The 20,633-nt window shown below is 37.2% G+C and overlaps 1 long non-coding RNA gene across 1 annotated transcript; it reads right to left on the bottom strand.

The window, feature by feature from the left end:
* Positions 1 to 19,298: 19,298 nt before the first annotated feature.
* LOC110678409 lies at positions 19,299 to 19,750 on the bottom strand. Its single transcript, XR_002501576.1, has 2 exons — positions 19,572 to 19,750; positions 19,299 to 19,494 (listed from the first exon to the last, which is right to left on the bottom strand). It is a non-coding gene; the product is annotated as an uncharacterized LOC110678409 (long non-coding RNA).
* Positions 19,751 to 20,633: the final 883 nt, after the last annotated feature.

Genomic DNA, 20,633 nt, shown 5'->3' on the forward strand with positions numbered 1-20,633 from the left:
TTAAGTTGTTCCATGCTGGTGAATCGGATGCTTCTGTCTCCATGAATAGGCTAGGTGGAAGACGCTGGATTATGATTATGATTATGATTATGGGCTCGGATGTGGGCTTCTGGATTAGATTGGAAACTGGATTACTGGGCTCTCGAAATAGGTGAAGTGTGATAACAGTGTTACGGAGGTGAAACTCTAATCAAATGACTCAATTAGTGCAGTTTGCAGGGAGGAGGATAAGCACACTCGGTCGTGTTGGGAGAAGTTTTTTGAGAGTTTGTTTAAATCAATTAGGATTAAAGTTATGTTTGATTACATTTTTGAAGCTTTTCTGAAAAGTTATGTCCATTGACAAACATTTTAAAGCTTCTATTCTTATTTGATAACAGTACAAAGAAACCTTTATATATCTATAATGGGTATAATTTTTCGTGAATAGAACTATTATGCACAATGCTTTTCAGGATAAAAGCTGCGTATGCCAAAATACAAAATGGTCAACTCCTAAAGCAATATGTTCAATTTTATAGGCATGAAAATCAATTTTCTCATAGCTAATGCCGGAAATTCTATGAAATTTCTCGAAATAATAACAGTTTTTATTTTGAATATTTATTTTACATAAAGAACTAGCTTTTTATGTAAATGAAGTGGAGGTTGTTAAAATACAAAGTAATATGTATTTTACGACCTCAATGTACATTGGTCCCACAGCCATATCTAGGAAGACAAAAATGGTTTCGCCTAAACCGTGAGTTTTAGATATATGCCTTCGGGAAACTTTCTCCACATTTTTAGACATTTTTTTCAGTGATGTGTAATTAGGGTGGCTGTTTTTGCTGACGCATTTAGGCCTATACAATGTTCTTATAAGAATAATATTATCTTTCTAATGGTGACAAAAGGCCGTTTAGGCCTTTCATAGATATTCGACAATTCTTTCGAAGAAATCTCTGCAACTTTAAGAGATAGAATAGTAGTTAATTCATAAAAAAAATGCGCAATTAAAAGTTCTAATAGTTTATGTAACAATTTTTTTGCGAGAAATTATCGTATAGAAGAAAAAAACATATTTTTAGGGCCCACTCTAACTTATTTATTAAAATAAATTGAAGCAACATTGCCGAAGAACCCAAATTTGTAAAACATTGTATAATATTGTGTTGGCCTTAATGCGTCAGCAAAAAGTGTGTATTGTGATCTCGTAATCCATGCGGGCCGCCCTTTTTTAACATCACTGAAAAAATATAGAGAGTCTTTGCCGAATACACTATAAATTTAGAAAAAAAAAATCATGAGAGGGCCTTCCTTAGCCGAGTGGTTGGAGTCCGCGGCTACAAAGTGAAGCCATGCTGAAGGTGTTTGGGTTCGATTCCCGGTCGGTCCATGATCTTTTCGTAATGGAAAGTTCCTTGACGTCCCTGGACATAGAGTATCATTATACCTGCCACACGATATATGAATGCGGAAATGGCAGCTTTGGCAAAGAAAGCTCTCAGTTAATAACTGTGGAAGTGCTCATAAGAACACTAAGCTGAGAAGCAGGCTATGTCCCAGCAAGGAAGTTAATGCCAAGAAGAAGAAGATGGTGACAAGAGCTGCTATTATTCCGAACAGAACTGTAAATGGAAATCGTGATGCGTAAAAGGACGTTTGAAAGTATTTTGTAGATTTATATCAAATTTGTATTTTGTAGATTTATATCAAATGGACTTGTTTGAAAAAAAAAAAGCACTGGTATAAACCTATGTACAGTTACCCCACAGTTATGGATCAACTAAGGGTAATTTTTCAGAACAAAATATGATAAAAAACATGGTGATGCTGTACAAAACAAAATTACTTCCCTGGCACTGCAAAATATAGTTGTTTTTGATAATACGCCTCAAAATACCCGGTTATTTACGAAAGGTGTCGATTTCGATGGAAATTGCAAACGATGTCCATCCCACAGATGTGGATCAGTGGGAGAGGAGGATCCGTATTATGGATCAAATCGACTCATATTATGGATCAAAACACTATAACAGCAATTTATCTGCGAGGTAAACGAATGGTGTGCTATTGAAAGCATACGTTTTGGCGTTTGTTTCGGAATCGTCTTATCTTTGATTCATAACTGTGGTATGGGTTTCAATGCCCCACAGTTATGAATCAACGCTTCTGGGAATACGGATGGCATTTTATTTCCTACGAACGGAAAAAAATATGCTTAAGCATATTATAATTGATTGCGATGTTGTACCGATTTATGTTTCACGTTAATAAAATGTGTTCTGCGTAATTGCAACTATATTTGATGAGATATTCCCGTTTTAATCCAACTCTGATCCATATCTGTGTGCTATCCATAACTGTGGGGTGACTGTATACGTTTTGTTTATTTGATTCGGTGTTCTAGGTCAGCCACGAACTACGTGAGAAACAGGCCTTTAGATCTACAAGCGTAACCAATCAACTGTGAACGTTTAAGAGCAAAATTTTATACTCATGGAAACATCTTCTGTCAAATCTCAAGTAGGGGAATTAGGGGCATAATGGACACGTTAAGCAAATGTTCGTTTTAAGACCATAAAATGGCAATGTTTTTAATTTACCCCCGGCTAGTTTTCAAGTTTGATGTTAGTACGACGTGCTACATTCATTCATGATGCTAAAAATCATATCATATGTCAGAAAACCGAGATAGAAAATTGGGTCGAAAACAAGGCTGGTAAAAAGGTATCGGGGCGAAATGAACACATGCATGAAATTTAGTAATTCCAATATATTTAATGACTGTCAATCGTTCCGATATATAAAAGGGCTCTCCCTCAATTATAATAACTAAAAAGAACCTTTCTGGGTGCGTTACTTTGCTCAAAAATTAGATTTTTCCACGGCCTTGCTTATGTGCCAATTTGAAACTGAGAAAAACTATAAGTCAAATTTTGAAGGACAATTGAAGCAAAAATAAACTTTTATACCGTCAAATATTTCAAATGCAATACAAATTTCATGCAGTGTATGAACTTTTGATTAAGTATGCATATTCTCAGATATTGAGGGGGTGTCCATTTCGCCCCGTATGTTCATTATGCCCCTAATCCCCCTAACAAGATCGTTGAGTGATTCCAAGCAACAGCACCAAAATTTGGTAAATTTTTTAATTCATTTTTTTCTATTGAGCTGAAACTTTGCACAGTTTTCCAGTTCCATCTAAATCGTCATTTTTCGATATCAAATCTTCAAGTTGAGTCACGACTAATTTTTCAAAAGGGTGTATGTGAAAATGGTTCAAAAATATTCAAAAAGCTGCACAGCAAAAACGGTTCGTTCGATTGCTAGACAACTAAAGAAACAAAGTTAGACAACTAAATAAAGATTCCAAAAAAAATTCACACAGTAAAAAAATTTTTTTTTTGCATTAAAAAACATATTTTTTGACACAAAAACTCAAATACCTCAAAACCCTATCGGAATACCAACGTAATTTTTTGAGGGAAAACGGTCCATTATAGCTATCTACCATAAAAATTTGGTGATGGTAAACCAATAAACAAAAAAGTTATGACATTTCAAACATGTCACAATTTTCACATTTAGTAGAAAAAAATTTTTTTTTTTTTCGGTGTAAATTATTACGGGAACCGCAGTTTGTTGCTGATTTTATTGTTAAGGGCCTTGCGTGAATTAAACAAGTCGTTTTCATGTATTCATTAGTATTATGTATATTATATGTATAAATATTATGTATATGTATAAATATTATATGTATATGTATATATGTATAAATTAAAATGAATTAACAGATTACACGAAAATAATTTTTTTTTTACCAGGATATATTTTTTTAGAGTATGATCGATGAGTTTCTAAATGTTATACATAAACTTTAAAAGTTTTGGATTTGGGTATGCGTTATGAGATCATGAAAACATTTTATTAATACTTATTTATTTATTTATTGTTATTCAATTTTTTACAATATCGAACACTTTTGCATCATTATCAGTACAGTTCGAGTATAGTTTTGCTTTAATTTTATTTTCTGACAATGGAATGAAACAGTGAAATTTTTGGGTTCCTTTGATCGTTTTCGCGTTATTATATTGCTCGCTGAGCTCTGATGCCGTTGATTCGTACTCTTCAGTAGTAGTAAAACAAAATGATAATTTTGTAAAATCTTCTTCTTTTCTGCGATTCGCCCAATCAAATAGTTCTTTTGCAGTTTTAATTGGAAGCTCACGTTCTTTGGCTAAACTTGCTCTTGTGGCCATGCGCTTTATGGTTCCTCCAATAGCATCACAAGGACCTTTGCCATGTGACGTAGCAAAGAAATGCCATTCTGCATCAATTCCGTACTTTGATTTAAATTGACATAGGCTCGAAAAATTCTTACGGTTTTTGTACTGCGATGCTGCTCCATCAGACATGAAATATATCTTTCTGATTTCTTTATCCTTATCAACGCGTAAAAAGTTAATCATTTTGGCAATGAACAAATTTACAGATACTGAGTCGTGTCTTAAATCTTCGGAAATTACAATAAAACTAAAATGTTCAATTTGCGTACTTCCATTGAAATAAATAACGAATGGATGAATTGTAGCTTGTTGTACGTTCCAGTGATGGGACTGCACTTCATCTTGCAATACAAAGCTATAGTTTTCAGAAAAATCACAAATGACTAAAAATTCACCATCTTGTAATGTATTTTTCGTATTTTTTAAAAAGCGGGATTGCTCTGTTTTAATAAAGTCGTGAGGAATTAAACTTTCTAATTTCAAGCAAAAAAATGACACAAACTCATCTACAGGTTTTACAATAGTTTCTAGGTCACACCTATCCGTGGTCACCCATTGCTCAAATGATAACTGATCAATATAATTTTCTTCAAACTCAGCGAATAAAGTATTTTCCAATGATGAAGAATCTGAACAATCCGAACAAGATCGTAGATAGCAATTTGATGTTGTATTTTCACACAAAAGACTACCAGTTAACATTTTAATATCCTTTGATAAATTGATTCTTTTCAAATTATGTAAGATTAGGTTAATATTTTCGTGTGTCGTGCACACACAAACATTATGTGTTCCTGAATTGGATAGAAGCTTGCATTGCCTTGGACGAAGGCTTGCAAATGAGGAAAAACCTACCTTAATATTTTCGTTAATTTCCTTGAAGCGTGTATACGCTTCTTTCAAAATAGTCATCATTAATCGTTTTTGGATTGCTTGACGCTTTCCATCTTTTTTTACAGATACATAATCTTTTTGGCCAGGCATCTTCTGATTGATTTGTTGAAACAGATGTCGCTGATGGTACCGTGGCAAGGCTATCTGCACTTGGTACTTCTGGTAACTCCTCAGTTGTTGTCGGTGCATCTAGTAATTCCTCAGTTGTTGTTGTTTTCGAACTTCCTGCAACCTGATCCACCGATGATGTACAGATTGCCCGTTTGTCAACGTTTAAACGGCAGGACGTACAAATGCGTAAATTTGTATTCAATGTAGACATTGGAGCATAACCAGCCGCTTTCAGTTTATCTATGGTGCTTTCGGTGAGATTTCGTAGCTCTTTCGAACACTTTTTTTCTGCAAACGGCCTGCAACAGTTGAGAAAGCGACTACTCATGTTGCTCGTTAGATTTTAATAAACAAAATTACTTTTAAGTTTTTACTGACTAGTTTGGTGTCGTTTGCTTGACTGAAGAAAAATTTTACAATTAAATCTTTTATAACCATAGTGGTAGTATATTTTTAGCTTTTTCGTGAGTATGTTGATGGTATGTACCTATCATGTTTTTGATGTTGTTGAAGTTACTCGCTTTCTCCCAAATATGATTAACAAAGTCTATTCTCTACCAAGGCGGGTCTATACCCAGGTGTAATCAAATTTTAACTTTGTGGAGAAAACCAGCGCCGAGAAAACCGACCTGCTTTACGTATACTAGATCACCTGGGTATAGACCCGCCTTGTTCTCTACGAGGTAAACTTTTTGCAGGTAAACTAGTCGTATACCTGTATAGAAAACTTTTTTTGTTGCTTTTGTGTTCAATATTAGATTTCGTATAGGTTTCTTTTATCAAAAGGTTTCAACACTATTGAGAGAATTTTTCGTCAGTTACGTACAATAAAAAATATGACACTATCAAGACTTTAGATCACAACACTGGATCGCGTCTAACTTTCTAATAGATGCTATAATAGTTATGAATAATTAAATAAAATATCATGAAAACAACTTGTTAACCTCATGTGGTACCCTTAACAAAAAATTCAGCAACAAACTGCGGTCCTAAAAAAAATTAACAATGAAAAAAAAAAAAATTTTTTTTCACTAAGTGTCAAATTTGTGAAATATTTGAAATGTCATAACTTTTTTGTTTATTGGCTTACCATCACCAAATTTTTATGATGGATAGCTAATATAATGGACCGTTTTCCCTCAAAAAATTACGTTGGTATTCCGATAGGATTTTGAGATATTTGAGTTTTTGTGACAAAAATGATGTTTTTTAATGCAAAAAAAAATTTTTTTTTACTGTGTGTATTTTTTTTGGAATCTTTATTTAGTTGTCTAACTTTGTTTCTTAAGTTGTCTAACAATCGAACGAACCGTTTTTGCTGTGCAGCTTTTTGAATATTTTTGAACCATTTTCACATACACCCTTTTGAAAAGTTAGTCGTGACTCAACTTGAAGATTTGATATCGGAAAATGACGATTTAGATGGAACTGAAAAACTGTGCAAAGTTTCAGATATTTTTGAAATGGTCGATCAGAATCGACTTGCATGCCTCCGTGGAATCCCTCTTAAGAGTTAAACAAGAACTCTAGTATAGGCCATCAGATTAACAAGCACATCCAGTGACCTTTCGGATGATAATGAACAAGGTATATACCAATTCAGATCCACTCAATTATATTCCATCAAGATGTAGAATGACTATTTAAGGTTCTCTAAGAACTACTTGAAATATAAGTCATCAGGATTACACATGTAACATTACATCCTACTTGATTTTGAGAAAGTCATTTTTGAAATTATGCAATAATCTTGACAAATCTTTGACTCTTTGATCCTGTGATTATAATGCACAGAAAAACATACTAATAATCTATCAGGGTTCCACTTGATATTATTAGAAATCCTGCATTGATTATTTTGGAAATATTCACTCGAAATGTATGAAAACACAATGGAAATATAAGTAATAGAACGCTAGTTGCACTGTTATCACAAAACAGAATTATTTTATAAAAACTTACTATTGAAGTTTTTGATTGTTTGTTTACTGCCACGTTTTAGAAAATGTGTTGTTTTGGGTAGATAAATTGATTTGTCACTTATAGACTCGGTACTCAAGCTGTCAGAGCGTGGAAAACTAGATGTTGGTCACACGAACAGTCGCGACTTTAGCATTCTACGGCTAATGCTTCTACTGAAAACACTGATCAATCATATGCTAATATTTTAGCCAGAATTAAGTGAGAATTCTGTCCAGGATTTATAAGAATAGTATCTAACTAGGATTCTTTCAGGTATTCACCCAACATTCATTTTAAAATGTTTAACCAACTAAAGTTTAATAAAATCTTATCAATGGTAATATTGTAACCTTGCCCAGGATTTTTAAAATTACACATTGAATTCTATGAAAATCTTGGCAGGAGTTTCTGGAATCCTATAGAAGAAAAATAAACTATTAACATAGGCAGCCTGAGTCTGAAATTAACTGAGGTTGTCATATAAATTTAACAAATTTCACATTTTCTGTGAAACAAAGAATTTTTATTGCTTCTCAATATGGTTCAGTTAAATTATTTTAGGAAATTTATCCTTTTGGCTTTTACTTTTGTTCAGGCATAATTTTTTTCGCATATTAAAGGAAGTAAATGTGCCGGGATTTTGATGGGAGGATCTTGAAGCACGGACGCGAGGTGATCGAATGGTGGAAGCAGCACTACGATGAACACCTGGATGGCGCAGAGAACATGGGCACAGAAGGTCAGGACAGCGAAGGCGATGGCTACTTCAGCACAGCTGACAGTGGAAACCAACCAGCTTCCACGATGAGGGAAGTTAAGGATGCCATTCAACAGCTCAAGAACAACAAGACCGCTGGCAAGGATGGTATCAGAGCCAAAGTCATCAAGATGGACCCGGACAGGTTGGCCGCTTGTCTGCATCGGCTGATAGTCAGAATCTGGGAAACGGAACAGCTACCGGAGGAGTGGAAGCAAGGCGTTATATGCCCTATGTACAAAAAGGGCGACAAACTCTAATGTGAAAATTATCGGGCAATCACAATCCTGAACGCCGCCTACAAAGTGCTATCCCAGATTCTCTTTCGTCGTCTATCACCTGTAGCAAACGAGTTCGTGGGAAGTAATCGAGCAGGTTTCATCTACGGCCGCTCGACAACGGACCAGATCATTTCCGTGCGGCAAATCCCCCAAAAATGCCGTGAGTACCAGGTCCCTACGCACCCTTTGTTCATCAATTTCAAGGCGGCATACGACAATATTAACCGTGTAGAGTTATGGAAGATCATGGACGAGAACAACTTTCCCGGGAAGCTCACAAGATTGATTAGAGCAACGATAGACGGTGAGCTAAATTGCGTGAAGATCTCGGGCGAACAATCCAGTTCGTTTGAGTCTCGGCGGGGACTACGACAGGGCGACGGACTTTCGTGGCTGTTGTTCAATATTGCACTTGAATGTGTCATGCGGAGAGCCGGACTCAACAGTCGAGGCACGATTTTCACAAGATCCGGACAATTTGTTTGCTTCGCGGACGACATGGATATTGAAATTTGAAACGGTGGCAGATTTGTTCACCCACCTTAAACGAGAAGCAACAAGAGTCGGGCTCATGGTCAATGCGTCGAAAACAAAGTACATGCTGGTTGGCGGAACTGAGCGCGACAGGGCAATGTTACGATAGACGGGGATACCTTTGAGGTGGGGGACGAGTGCGTCTATCTCGGATCCTTGTTGACGGCTGACAGTCGGGAAACACGAAGGCGCATCATCAGCGGAAGTCTTGCCTACTATGTTCAAAACGCTTATAAGACCAGTAGTTTTCTATGGGCATGAGACGTGGACTATGCTCGAGGAGGACTTGCAAGCTCTTGGGGTTTTCGAACGCCGAGTGCTAAGGACGATCTTCGGCGACGTGCTGGAGAACGGTGTATGGCAGCGAATGATGAACCACGATCTCGCTCAACTCTACGGTGAACCCTGTATCGTGAAGGTACCTAAAGCTGGAAGCATACGCTGGGCAGGGCATGTTGCAAGAATGCCAGACTGTTGTAAAGATGGTGTTCGCTACGAATCCGGTCTGAACAAGAAGACGTGGGGCGCAGCGAGCTAGATGGATTGACCAGGTACACCAGGAGCGGCCATGAACCGAGTGAATTGGCGAAATATTGTTGGCGAGGTTTTATCAAGCTAATTGATGTTAAACCAAATAAATAATAACTATTTGAAGTTAACCATTATCTCCTTAGCGTATAGGTCTTCAGATCTACAGAGTTTTTTTTAAAACGCATCCCGGTCAACCAGTCAGTGATTTTCGATAGCGATCGATATAGATTCGTTTTGAACCGTTAGCGATCGCCATCGTTGGTTACACACTTAGATTTGTTTTCGTTGTTCGGTAAATATTTTTACCGAAAGCGAACTATAAATAAATAATATACTGAACTTTCGGTATTGCAAACGAAAATTACCGAAAAAACTTGAAAAGATAAGGAAATAGAAAATATATTCATCTTCTTTTACCGACATCGTAGTTTCATTTACCGAAAAAACAGTACATAGTATAGATCAACCGTAGACTGTAACATTGAACCGAACTTCGGTACATAGTTGTACAGTGGTTTACCGAACAAATGGTAATTTGGAATTTTCGAGATCAGCAAACATGCCGCCATATTTGTTTTGCAGTAAGCGTCGATATCTCTGAATTGTCTTCGATGTTCTGTGTTGAACGTGTTCCTGAAAAACTAATGCAGCAAGATTTGCGTCTGGCACTTATCCGTAAGTATGGCATTGGATTTTCATTGAACAGCTTATTTAAAATGTAAAATGTTTTCGTTATAGGATGCAAGAGCCAAATCACGTTCCGAATTACAACGTCACGTATGAGGATGTTCGGAAAAATGAAGCAATTCCTTGATCATGCTGTGCTTGAAAACACTGTGGCTGTGAAAATACATACTAAATGTCCATACATTTCCATAATTTTGTTGACAAAGAAACGAAACCGAAATAAATCTATCGGCTATCAAAATGAATTTGAATATTTTTATGTTTTTCAATCATCCGGGATGGAATATAGACTGACTGCTGAAACAACAATGCGTTCGGTAATAATCTTACAATTCGCTCGGTAACCATTAACGAACAGTTTGTAATATTTTGACAGCTGCGTTTTGGTTTAAATTACTGATTGTTCGGTGATTCTTAACATTACCGAAAGCATTACTGAGCGCTCAGCGGTTTATATTTCGGTAAAAAAAATTACCGGAGTCGGTGAAATTTTCTAAGTGTGTAAAGATCTATAAAGAATTATGAAGACTGGTTGGTCGGGATGAGAAACGTAAACGGTATAAACCCATACATGTTCATAAATATACATTCTGTCATGTTCTTAACAACGTCGTTACGTTGCGAATGATCTTCGATAAATTCCGGGAGTATGACTTGCAGACCCACATCTGTTTATTGATTTCAAAGCAGCGTACGATTCAATGAAAAGAAATGAACTATGGGAGATAAAGTCTGAACATGGTTTTCCAGTAAAACTTATAAGGCTGATACGTGACACAGTAATTACTAAGTGTTCGGATTTACGGACATTATCAGCCTTATTGGAATCGATCGCTTGTCAATTAAGGAGGCCTTCATGTCTCTTAAAAAGAAGACAGAAGGAGACTTGAACATTAATTCTACCAAAACGAAGTACATGGTAGCAGGTAAAGATAGAGGTAGGCCTAGTAGTATTGATGCTGAAGTAGTGTTTGATGGAGATGTGTTTGAAAATGTTGAGAAATGTGACAATGACGATTCCCGTAGAGTTAAAAGACGAGAAAGAGAACTAGGTAGAGGTCGACGACATCGCGAAAGCCCTCGGGACCTGGCGAGCATTATTTATTGAAAAATAAACGAAAAACCGAATTAAGTACTATACCATCTAATTACGCTAGAGATTGATCCTTTGACAGATACACGTAATTTAACCTCAACTGTAAGGCCGTCTTCAGTGTCGTGTATTAGACTCGACTGAAGTTGAATAAGGATACAAACTCAAGCGGAATTAAATGATATAGTACTAAATTCGGCTTTTGGTCCTTATCACGCAATGAACAAATGCGCTGAAGACACCAAGATGCCACGACGCGTAGTTTTCCTGCTACATCACTTTGTATCTTGGTGCTTTTTTATGTCAAAATTCAACCTATCGGTAACTTTTAAATCAATAGTTTTCGCACATTTTCTACATTAGTTTTCGAAAATTGAAGAAATTTGTAGTTCGTCACAGAAAAAATAAAAAGAATCGGTTGAGAAACGACGGAGATATAGCTCTCTGAAGTTGACCATTTTGTATGGGAAAACGGCTGTGGTGCATTTTATATGTCCGATAATGTATGTTCACATACAAAAAACACAATAAAATGAGCATACTTTTTTTGTTTCTAGATGGATTTTATTGAAATTGAACATCCTTTAAAACTCTTCTGGTTTATGGCTGAAAATATGATCAAAGTGGTTTCGGAGCTATTCCAGCTTGTTTTGGGGTACCAAAATTAGCCACATCATCCATTCAACGGATTTCTCCAGACCCAGATGAAAAGGTTCAGCATTGCAAAGGCTATCTGGCAGTAAGAAATCTAATTGGGAATTTATCCGCTAGGTGACGTTAGTAACAAATTATCTCTAATCTTATGTATCTCGAGATCGTGATAAAATAGTCTTCGGGAAAGTTAACAAGCAGATCTATATTATGAGTATTTCGAAGCAGATCTCAAAAGATTTCGCTTTTGTGGGCGAACCTCATGATTGAGATTTGAGTGTCAGTGTACCAACACTTGTTGTTTAATAGGTCAAAGGCCATTTGAGGTGGTAAACTGAACAAATATTCATTCGCTATATGGTGCTAACTAGTGTTACAAATTTCTCAAATATTCTGATTTGGTGATTTTAAATAGCTAAAAAAAAATTAGTTTTTACCAAACAGTCCTGTGCCTCAATATCTTTTCGATTGATAAAATTTATCCAAGTTCAGTTCCCCCGATAGTGATATTTTTAGAGAACTCAAGTAGCTAATACAACAACATGATAAGCAAGTTTTTCGGTAATATTTTTTGGACGGCTAAAACCTTCCTAAAAGGGATCAAGTTGGTTTATGTAACAAATGACACTATGAAGCAGCAAATCATCCATAATTTCTGAGTTGCAACAGTTTTTTTTGCCCCTCTTTGCCCCTAGAGATGAAAAGTCATTTTTTATGTTTTATTGTAATTTATCTAGTTCATAATTCATACCAGTACAATGTGTAATAACCCGTTGAAAACTTTATTGAATTTACTAAAAGTAACTTAAATATGTAGCAAGCGATTTTGGACGTATTTGAGGTTTTGTCCGACCTTTGTATGAAGGCCCGCCACTGTGCGCTGATTCGAACTTTTGTTTGTTTTGCTTTTTTGTGGGTCTGTTTCCAAGCATTTATGCAAAAACTAATACACTTCAAAGCATACTTGTGATAGGCCTAGAAACGGCCTTACAAAAATATTGAAAAAGATTTTACCTTTATTTGGTTCCGTGCAACCAAAGTTTGACCAAAAATTACAATATTCACGTCAAAAAACAACAAATAGCCCTAACTTTTCCAAATATCAATCGATTTTTATGATATTTGGAGTGAAAATCTCTTACTTAAATAGCATTCGAACCACCATGACATTTAAAAGTCTTGTTCTGAATTGAGCTTCTAGCTTTCTAACCTTAAGGTGAAGATTAATCGAAGCCAAACCTCAAATTTTCAAGAGCACAAATCTGAAGAACCCGACATCCGTTTAATCTGAAAACTTAATCAATTGGTCACTAGCTGGAGGTGACCAATCGATAAGGTTTTCAGCTTGAATGGATGTTGGGTTCTCCACATTTGTGCTCTTGAAAATGTGAGGTTTGGCTGCGATTCATCTTCACCTTAAGAAGAAGAAGAAGGCAACCAACTCTTGCCCCATTCGAACTTTTGACCCACTTTACTCTACTATTTTTTTAAACCAACCAGGTAACCATGTAGCAGGTCCATCCCTGACGCCCCTACCATTGAGACTATTGGTACACTTGAAGTGAGGGGTGATACAAGCTCAACTGGTTCTACGTCTTCTCATTTTATATGAACATGGACTTGGCGTTCTTAAAATTTCTTCGACGTCTAAGCTGTACAATGCAGCAAGTACGCTTTAAAATTTATTATAAATTCTTTGTTAAATTTAAGACTGTAAATATTACATGTTATTTTGTTATTTTTAAATTCAATATATGTTAATTTATTAAACTTTGCATGTCCATTCGTTTTTCTAAATTATATCTCCAATTTAATCACCGCCAATTACTCTCATAGAGAATCTACGACATACACGCTAAACTTGTCACGCTCAGAAATGAGTGCCGAGTACACAAAATCAGCCTCTCTTCATGCAGCACAGATTCTGTGCAAAAGGGGCTGTACACAGTTTTGAGCAAACGGTGGTAAACAAACCGAATGAGTGAAATGCGCACAGAGGAGGAACACTTGGAATGCGGAATTCGCTTCCATTTTTGTTTTGCTTCTGAAAACATAAAAATAAACATTCAAATTTTCAAGTTTTCGGGGATTTTTTCATTCGAATAGCCGAAGCGGAAGCGAATGGGGAAAAAACTTCCACATTTGCGACCATCTTCCGGCTTTTCGCCTGAAAAAATCACAGAAAACTCCCCATCTTACCAACGGCCAACTGTTTGCTGCCGCGCGGGAGAGATTGACAGTTCCATTTCTATCGATCCCCGCACAGCCGAAGGCCAACACATCGGCTACACACAGCATGAGTGCGACTTACTCAGAATTTTCATTCAGCCAGAGAGTCCTGCATTGGTTGCCTCATTCTGTGTAGTTTTTACACTTGCGCTGCGCTGAGCAGGCTAAGCGTGTAGTTACTCACGCCTAAAACGAGTGTCTTGAGTTACCTACACGCTAAGCCTGCTCAACGCAGCGCATGTGTTAAAACTACACAGAATGAGGCGAACAATGCAGGACTCTCTGGCTGAGTGAAAATTCTGTGTAAGTCGCACTCATGCTATGTGTAACCGATGTGTTGGCCATTGGCTGTGCGCGGATCGATGGAAATGGAACTGTCAGCCATCTCTCGCGCGGCAGTAATCAGTTGGCCGTTGGTAAAATGGGGAGTTTTCAGGGATTTTTTTCCATTTCTGAACGGATGAAGTTTAGTGTGTAGGCAATGTAAGAGAGGAAATAAATCCATGCACGCTGAACTTCATCCGCTCAGAAATGAGTGCCGAGTACACAGAATCGGCCTCTCTTCATGCAGCACAGATTCTGTGCAAAGGGGGCTGTACACAGTTTTGTGCAAACGGTGGTAAACAAACCGAATGAGTGAAATGCGCACAGAGGAGGAACTCTTGGAATGCGGAATTCGCTTCCATCTTTGTTTTGCTTCTGAAAACATTAAAAAACATTCCGATTTTAAAGTTTTTCAGAGATTTTTTCATTCGAATAGCTGAAGCGGAAGCAAACGGGGGAAAAACTTTCTCATTTGAGACCATCTTCCGGCTTTTCGCTGGAAAAAATCCCTGAAAACTCTCCATTTTACCAACGGCCAACTGTTTGCTACCGCGCGGGAGATGACTGACAGTTCCATTTTCATTGATCCGCCCACAGCCAATGGCCAACACATCGGTTACACATACACGCTTAGCCTGCTCAGCGCAGCGCAAGTGTAAAAACTACACAGAATTAGGCAACCAATGCAGGACTCTCTGGCTGAATGAAAATTCTGCACGCTTAGCCTGCTCAGCGCAGCGCAAGTGTAAAAACTACACAGAATGAGGCAACCAATGCAGGACTCTCTGGCTGAATGAAAATTCTGAGTAAGTCGCACTCATGCTGTGTGTAGCCGATGTGTTGGCCTTCGGCTGTGCGGGGATCGATAGAAATGGAACTGTCAATCTCTCCCGCGCGGCAGCAAACAGTTGGCCGTTGGTAAGATGGGGAGTTTTCTGTGATTTTTTCAGGCGAAAAGCCGGAAGATGGTCGCAAATGTGGAAGTTTTTTCCCCATTCGCTTCCGCTTCGGCTATTCGAATGAAAAAATCCCCGAAAACTTGAAAATTTGAATGTTTATTTTTATGTTTTCAGAAGCAAAACAAAAATGGAAGCGAATTCCGCATTCCAAGTGTTCCTCCTCTGTGCGCATTTCACTCATTCGGTTTGTTTACCACCGTTTGCTCAAAACTGTGTACAGCCCCTTTTGCACAGAATCTGTGCTGCATGAAGAGAGGCTGATTTTGTGTACTCGGCACTCATTTCTGAGCGTGACAAGTTTAGCGTGTAGCATGAGTGCGACTTACACAGAATTTTCACTCAGCCAGAGAGTCCTGCATTGTTTGCCACATTCTGTGTAGTTTTAACACATGCGCTGCGTTGAGCAGGCTTAGCGTGCATGTACACTTTCAAATGGAGTAAGTAATCCATGTATGTTTGTTCCCCCAATAAAGTTAGTTTGATCAATGCACGGAGGAAAAAGCTCTACGTATTTTGAATGTATTTAGTTAGCATCTTTTAAGGTCTTGCTTCGCGCTCATATGTAGTTTTTTGTAGCGTTTTTGAGTAATTTACTGGGTAGTCAGCCCGAATCTGAATTTATGCTGTTCTTGGGTTTTCTGTGGATTGGGACGGGTGAACTTTTTGGATTGGACCTGTGAGGAAAAACTCTGCTTTTATAACTTGTCCTCAGCTGTTTACCAAAGGAAGTTATCTGTAGGATTTTCTGAATTTAATGTGTCCGCTCGGAAACGTGAAGTACGACGGACTATTTGAGTTAGCCAGTCAGCTTACTCACTTATAAAGTGACTCTTCCCCAAGAAGGTCTCAAGCCGGGCAACGCAGTCTTTGTTGGGTGGTAACTACTTACGGAGTGGCGCATAAGCTACCCAATTTCGAAAGTAAGCTCGACAGGCTGGCCCGTTATAACAACATGACTTCACAGTTAGTGACGAAAATAAACAACATACTTACTCGTTCTTGGTTAATGTGCTCCAAACAATCCTGTTATCATAAAAACCTATGATATAATTTTGTTATAATGATGAACGTAGCTAAAATTGTGTTCCCGTTATTACAAGGTTGTAGTTGTGGGGGTGGGATCGTCAAAGATTTATGTAGCAAACCGCGTTTAAGCTGTCGGTTAGCTTTTAGCTAAAATAATGTTTATTAGCCTCATATTTCATTAAGTTTGCTCCTATTTACAAAGTTGGAACTCTATCGGTACCGAATTCAGGGTGAAAATTCTGATTATATCTTTTATCCGCAATCAATTCAACTAAACGGTTTCCACAGTTGAAAACTACGCTGACGCTTGTAAATAGTATTTTTATCTAGATTTAAGTTAATATGTTTGAATAACGAATTCTCAGAGTGATAATAATGAGTAATGCATGATACCTTCACAATCTTTAGTATGTAGATGTTATTTAGTTATAGGATAATCTCCCACTTAGTATTAATATAAGATAGGTAAGATAATTTAAGTATAACTGTAATTAAGTTAAGAATATTTTCTAATTGAATCGGCACGTAATCGTAATACTGACAAAATGATTTATCATTGATTTTGTCATTCTCCGTTTCCCCCATTTCAATGACGTTTCATACGCCAAACTGCAGACCAACCAACTAGTCGGCCACAGTTGACTCAAAACGGAGAGTCTCGTCGTGACAATTGTAATCATGTAATGGTTTTTTGTAACATAATGTGTTATAAAATACGTTCTGATATAATCTTGATATGTATAGTTAGAAAAATAATTCGTCATAATTAAATTTTATCAATGGGAGATAGTTATATCTCAGTATGATAAATTTGTGTGATAATTTTGATATGATCTGCTAGTCGGGATTCTTTATTGAACCTGTTTGGATATAAACCTTAATTTATTAAGGTCTGAAGTCTTACTTTCAAATGAGTTATTCGAAGTTATTTTTCAAATGAGCAGTTTGATAACTTTAGTTATGCGATGAACTCGATACATATTTGTTTCGAGAATATTTCGTTTTAGCCTGAGTGAGTATAAATTACAATGATAAAGCTTTCAATTATCAACGATTGTACTTATATGCCTGAATACCTCAGATGTTCCTTTGGTTTAGAAAAAGCTTCCATGTTCCGAATCTACAAAACATTCATGAATACATATATGTGCCAAGTAGTCTCTTATCAATCCCATTTACGTAATATAGCCTAAATATAATTTCTGTAAATAGAAGTTACGCTTGTGGGGTTCTGGTGTAAAAGAAAAATATAAGAATAAACTTATTTCGCCGACTTCACAATATCAAGTGTGTGAGAGTGAGTAAGAAATGAAAAAATACTGTTAACAAAAACTTTCACCCAAATCTAAATATCATGCTATTCAAAAATTGCCCGTTCTGTTATTCCAATTCAAACAACCAACGCAAAACTAGATCAACATGTTGGGTCCGTCGAATGCATTATGTTGGTGTTCATGCCAGCCAGCAGCATACTCCGTGTGAACCGTGATTTATACTTTTGGCTTGGTTTGTTTCTCGCCACCGCTAAGCTAAATCTCGTCACCCAAAATACGGACTCCAATTATAATACTCAAATCTAAAATAATGGAAATGTACCATCTGTAATTTTTTTTTACCAAAAACAGCTTTTCAAATTTAATTTATCTTATTCTTAGATAAATCGAAACAAGGTTTTTGCACAAACAATCAAGTTTGATCAATGGTAATTCATTTAGCTGCAACATAAGGTTCTTTCACCCTAAAAAGACACGACATGACCAAATCCGGCGTATTGTTTGTTCATTGTTGGAAAGTCATCTCCCCCCCCCCCCCCCCCTCCACAACTTCGAAAAGGCCTCTCCGCCCCGTTTTTTGAAGCAATAGATTTATGCAGCCGAAAATGTGTGCGCACATGTTTTAGCTTTATTGTTGTCGTCGTTATTCCATAGCAGTTTCCAAAACTACAACATGCTCTTTCCCGAAAACCGCGGGTGGCATTTCCATGTTGCTTGATTTTCAGATTTCAGCCAGTAAATGTGAGGAGCAGGCAGGACATGGTGGGCTTCTGATTCTTTTGTTTGTGTCACTGCGGAAAATCTCGAATCAGAGCATGAAGGTTTATTAAATTAAAATATTCCATTTAAAAACTGAATACAAAACAAACCACAGTAAGTGAAAATGATGATTCTTCTAGGCAAGCTAGCTTACAGACAGAAAAGTCATTTTGGATGCGTAAAATTAAACTAACAAACACGTTTCTGTGCAGTATTCAAACAAGTTTACGAAATAATAATTTCTTGAATGCCTTACTGGTGTCCGGGATTCAAAGTGTGCGGGCATGCTTTTGTTTTGTTACTCAAATCACCGCAGAAATGCAATCAAATCTACGGTTGTCATTCCTCCCGAAAAGCGAGACTCGTAGCTTCCCTATATTCCAACCCCCTCGAAACGTACCCCGATAAGACCAATCAATCTTCTTATCTAACCGGTCTCATAAATAAATTCCATACCGAGACAGATGGAAAAAATAACCCTATTATTCTAAACCTTTATGAATCCATCAAAAAGTGACATCCATCCGTTCCGGAATCGGTTACTCTGGGTCTGGATCTGTCCGCCACCCATCACGAGCACGAGAAAAGCGCACCCAGTTTGGTTCGAAAATTGCCAACATTCCTTCAATCCCCGAAATCTCTCCCGTATCACAACGACAGCCCCTTGCACAGTTGTTCTGCTTCAGTTGCGCCACATGACACGCAAACACACACCAACCTCAATCAAGCTCCGATTACTCCGTGAAGATGATGGCGCCCTCGACGAACGGGAAAAGCGAGATTCTTTTTCCTTCATTCGGTTTATATCAGAGGGATGGCATCATAGTTTTTCACTATGGTATTTGACAGGTCTCGTTGTGCCTTCTTATCGGGAGCATAAATTTATACTCCAGTTGAAATTTTCACGCACACTCATGTATTTGTTGAATGTTTACCTTTCGTATGAGTGAAAATGGTACAAAATGCGCCAAACAAGACAAAAACTGCGCAAAGCTGGTATGTGAGAATGTGCATTGAAAGTCTTCGGTTTACTTATCAGTGGTTTAATCCACGTTCGCAATGGCATTTAGCCATCTATCCCGCGCATCGATATTGGTTGGAAACTTGTGATGCGAAATGTTATCATCGTGATAATTGTTCTTCTGATTATGAGAATCGACACCGTAAGAAGGAAACAACACTTCATTGTGGTTTTTATGATAATATATATGAAACTTACTTTTATTTTAAACCGCGAGCTACGCTATGGAAATAATAACGAACAATATGCGTAGATTTTGTGTGCCTAGGTTCATTTTCCCACATTCACACCAGCGGCATTGCTTATAGCGTAATAGTATTGGTGTGCGCTGCGTACGTTCGATAAGAGGCAACAAAATATGGCCATCATATCGGCCCCCTGGTTTATATGTTTTTGATAGATTAAGTCAAATACATGCCCCCTCTAAGGATGGATAGAGTAAAATGGGGCAAAAGTTCCTTCTTCAGATATCTAGCTCTACCCCAAGCATATGTTATATATTATATATATATTCGAATGCTTTTTAGCTCAAATAATTTTGCTCTAACTAGGGTGCCGGTGCCATTAGTGGACTACCTAAGCTATAAAAAATCATAACATAATAACGAAAAGTCTTAACGGAGATCTTTTGGCGTCAACGGAAAGATTTCAACCTCTACTATATGGGAAAAATATAAAAAGAGTGATAAAATTATGATTTGAGCATGAAATCGCTTGAGCCTCTATTGGTACACGTGTTCCAATAGTTGCGCTAGTGCTCCAGTAGTGGACGTTCGAGAATGAAACAAGGAGTTTTAAACAAAATCGTTGATTTTTACATAGATTTAATATTTTTCTCACGGAGCAGCAACTAAAATCTGATAAAATGTATTTATTTAAAAATTTATTTATTTAATTATTTATATGACTTTTTGATAAAATAATAAGCTTGAAATTTGGCAAATCGATTAAACTAGAAGCGATCTATTCACCAAAAATAGCGCAGGTCGTTTTTATCGAAAAATGTACGTTTTATTAAATAGTCCAATATACTGGTACATTACAACCATTGGTACCGGCACCCTATATTAAAAATCGATGACAAATTTAAAAAGATATGATTTTTTGTTGGTTTAAGACGATTCTTTACGACCAATCAACCGATCTTCCATTGAATGGAATGATATTGAAGAAAAATGATTCGGCAAGGACGAAAGTCCAAGGGCTTATCGGAAACGACCGGTGTCGCTTAAGGTGAAGCGGCGTGTAAGTCAAAGAATC

This window comes from Aedes aegypti, chromosome 3 (assembly GCF_002204515.2).
Source record: "Aedes aegypti strain LVP_AGWG chromosome 3, AaegL5.0 Primary Assembly, whole genome shotgun sequence".
Taxonomy (NCBI): Eukaryota; Metazoa; Arthropoda; class Insecta; order Diptera; family Culicidae; genus Aedes; species Aedes aegypti.